The sequence below is a fragment of the Procambarus clarkii genome, chromosome 63 (genome assembly GCF_040958095.1).
Source record: "Procambarus clarkii isolate CNS0578487 chromosome 63, FALCON_Pclarkii_2.0, whole genome shotgun sequence".
In the NCBI taxonomy this organism is placed as follows: Eukaryota; Metazoa; Arthropoda; class Malacostraca; order Decapoda; family Cambaridae; genus Procambarus; species Procambarus clarkii.
In genome coordinates, this window is record NC_091212.1 from 2133699 (window position 1) to 2138142 (window position 4444).

Here is a 4444-nt window from a genome sequence, read left to right on the forward strand (position 1 = left end):
CCACCTGCTCAGACCCTTAGAAGAGATGGTAATTTCGGAGTATTTAAATACACCAAAGATCACCACCTCCCAAGAGCACTAGAGCAAGTGAGGGGTCATTTATACGTTTATTTCATCAAGTCCCTGTTAATATGGGAAGACACAGTGTCTATGCTTAAGTCACAACTCTCCTAAACACGAGAGTGAAGTATACAACTTCAGAACACTTTCCCACCAGGAGACTCGAACCCTAGCCAGCACAGAAGCCTTCCAGCAACTGGCATAACAGGTACGCCTTAACCCGCTCCACCACCTGCTCAGACCCTTAAAAGAGATGGTAATTTCGGAGTATTTAAATACACCAAAGATCACCACCTCCCAAGAGCACTAGAGCAAGTGAGGGGACATTTATACGTTTATTTCATCAAGTCCCTGTTAATATGGGAAGACACAGTGTCTATGCTTAAGGCACAACTCTCCTAAACACGAGAGTGAAGTATACAACTTTAGAACACTTTCCCACCAGGAGACTCGAACCCTAGCCAGCACAGAAGCCTTCCAGCAACTGGCATAACAGGTACGCCTTAACCCGCTCCACCACCTGCTCAGACCCTTAAAAGAGATGGTAATTTCGGAGTATTTAAATACACCAAAGATCACCACCTCCCAAGAGCACTAGAGCAAGTGAGGGGTCATTTATATGTTTATTTCATCAAGTCCCTGTTAATATGGGAAGACACAGTGTCTATGCTTAAGGCACAGCTCTCCTAAACACGAGAGTGAAGTATACAACTTCAGAACACTTTCCCACCAAGAGACTCGAACCCTAGCCAGCACAGAAGCCTTCCAGCAACTGGCATAACAGGTACGCCTTAACCCGCTCCACCACCTGCTCAGACCCTTAAAAGAGATGGTAATTTCGGAGTATTTAAATACACCAAAGATCACCACCTCCCAAGAGCACTAGAGCAAGTGAGGGGTCATTTATACGTTTATTTCATCAAGTCCCTGTTAATATGGGAAGACACAGTGTCTATGCTTAAGGCACAACTCTCCTAAACACGAGAGTGAAGTATACAACTTTAGAACACTTTCCCACCAGGAGACTCGAACCCTAGCCAGCACAGAAGCCTTCCAGCAACTGGCATAACAGGTACGCCTTAACCCGCTCCCCCACCTGCTCAGACCCTTAAAAGAGATGGTAATTTCGGAGTATTTAAATACACCAAAGATCACCACCTCCCAAGAGCACTAGAGCAAGTGAGGGGTCATTTATACGTTTATTTCATCAAGTCCCTGTTAATATGGGAAGACACAGTGTCTATGCTTAAGGCACAGCTCTCCTAAACACGAGAGTGAAGTATACAACTTCAGAACACTTTCCCACCAGGAGACTCGAACCCTAGCCAGCACAGAAGCCTTCCAGCAACTGGCATAACAGGTACGCCTTAACCCGCTCCACCACCTGCTCAGACCCTTAAAAGAGATGGTAATTTCGGAGTATTTAAATACACCAAAGATCACCACCTCCCAAGAGCACTAGAGCAAGTGAGGGGTCATTTATACGTTTATTTCATCAAGTCCCTGTTAATATGGGAAGACACAGTGTCTATGCTTAAGGCACAACTCTCCTAAACACGAGAGTGAAGTATACAACTTTAGAACACTTTCCCACCAGGAGACTCGAACCCTAGCCAGCACAGAAGCCTTCCAGCAACTGGCATAAGAGGTACGCCTTAACCCGCTCCACCACCTGCTCAGACCCTTAAAAGAGATGGTAATTTCGGAGTATTTAAATACACCAAAGATCACCACCTCCCAAGAGCACTAGAGCAAGTGAGGGGTCATTTATACGTTTATTTCATCAAGTCCCTGTTAATATGGGAAGACACAGTGTCTATGCTTAAGGCACAACTCTCCTAAACACGAGAGTGAAGTATACAACTTTAGAACACTTTCCCACCAGGAGACTCGAACCCTAGCCAGCACATAAGCCTTCCAGCAACTGGCATAACAGTTGCCAGTTGCCATTATTTGAAAAAAATTTCACAAGAAAATTAATTTCCTGATCAAAGTTATTCCAATTAGAACATAAAACAAAGGCCCTATTCAGTAGAGTGTTAATTGCATTTTCTTAAAAATATCAGGAACAAAGGAATTAAAATTTTTTAAGAAAAATGCTATTAACACTCTACTGAATAGGGCCTATTCATCCTATTCATCTTAAAATATATTTATATATATATATATATATATATATATATATATATATATATATATATATATATATATATATATATATATATATATATATATATATATATATATATATATATATATATTCGCAATTCTTGGACGTAGCTATGTAAAAATATGTACACCATTTCCAGTTTTCTTACATGCTTTTTGGGGTGAGGTCTTCACGATGTGAACACACTATAACTGGTTTTACATATGTGCCTTCCTATTTAGATTCCTACAGGAAGTTCTAACTTTTGCCAGTGAGTCAATACAGGACTTCCAATGTGTGTACAGATCTTCCTGGACTACAACGACATATCAGAGGTGACGTCCGAGAGTCTGGTGGGCTTGACCTACCTGCGAACTCTCTCACTGAAGCACAACACCATAACTGCCATTGTTCCCGAGACGCTGACAAGTGAGTCACTCATGACATCTTGGGGGGAGAGGGGGGGCCTTAATGCTGGGTGTGCCAGCCCAGAGTCACTCTTGTCATCTTGTGGGGGCTTTATGCTGGGTGTGCCAGCCCACAGTCACTCTTGTCATCTTGGGGGAGGGGGTGTTAGTGCTGAATGTGCCAGCCCACAGTCACTCTTGTCATCTTGGGGGAGTAGGGTGTTAGTGCTGGGTGTGCCAGCCCACAGACACTCATGTCATCTTGGGGGAGGGGGTGTTAGTGCTGGGTGTGCCAGCCCACAGTCACTCTTGTCATCTTGGGGGAGGGGGTGTTAGTGTTGGGTGTGCTAGCCCACAGTCACTCATGTCATCTTGGGGGGTTTAGTGCTGGGTGTGCCAGCCCACAGTCACTAATGTCATCTTGGGGGGTTTAGTGATGGGTGTGCCAGCCCACAGTCACTAATGTCATTTTGGGGGGTTTAGTGCTGGGTGTGCCAGCCCACAGTCACTAATGTCATCTTGTGGGGTTTAGTGCTGGGTGTGCTAGCCCACAGTCACTCATGTCATCTTGGGGGGTTTAGTGCTGGGTGTGCCAGCCCACAGTCACTAATGTCATCTTGGGGGGTTTAGTGCTGGGTGTGCTAGCCCACAGTCACTCATGTCATCTTGTGGGGTTTAGTGCTGGGTGTGCTAGCCCACAGTCACTAATGTCATCTTGGGGGGGTTTAGTGCTGGGTGTGCCAGCCCACAGTCACTCATGTCATCTTGGGGGGTTTAGTGCTGGGAGTGCTAGCCCACAGTCACTCAGGTCATCTTGTGGGGTTTAGTGCTGGGTGTGCCAGCCCACAGTCACTCATGTCATCTTGGGGGGTTTAGTGCTGGGTGTGCTAGCCCACAGTCTCTCATGTCATCTTGGGGGGTTTAGTGCTGGGTCTGCTAGCCCACAGTCACTAATGTTATCTTGGGGGGGGGGGGGTTTAGTGCTGGGTGTGCTAGCCCACAGTCACTCTTGTCATCTTGTGGGGTTTAGTGCTGGGTGTGCCAGCCCACAGTCACTCATGTCATCTTGTGGGGTTTAGTGCTGGGTGTGCCAGCCCACAGTCACTCATGTCATCTTGTGGGGTTTAGTGCTGGGTGTGCCAGCCCACAGTCACTCATGTCATCTTGGGGGGGTTTAGTGCTGGGTGTGCCAGCCCACAGTCACTCATGTCATCTTGGGGGGTTTAGTGCTGGGTGTGCTAGCCCAAAGTCACTCATGTCATCTTGGGGGGTTTAGTGCTGGGTGTGCTAGCCCACAGTCACTCATATCATCTTGGGGGTGTTTAGTGCTGGGTGTGCTAGCCCACAGTCACTCATGTCATCTTGGGGGGTTTAGTGCTGGGTGTGCTAGCCCAAAGTCACTCATGTCATCTTGGAGGGTTTAGTGCTGGGTGTGCTAGCCCACAGTCACTCATATCATCTTGGGGGGGTTTAGTGCTGGGTGTGCTAGCCCACAGTCACTCATGTCATCTTAGGGGGTTTAGTGCTGGGTGTGCCAGCCCACAGTCACTCATGTCATCTTGGGGGGTTTAGTGCTGGGTGTGCTAGCCCACAGTCACTCATGTCATCTTGGGGGGGTTTAGTGCTGGGTGTGCCAGCCCACAGTCACTCATCTCATCTTGGGGGGTTTAGTGCTGGGTGTGCCAGCCCACAGTCACTCATGTCATCTTGGGGGGTTTAGTGCTGGGTGTGCCAGCCCACAGTCACTCATGTCATCTTGTGGGGGCTTTATGCTGGGTGTGCTAGCCCACAGTCACTCATGTCATCTTGGGGGGTTTAGTGCTGGGTG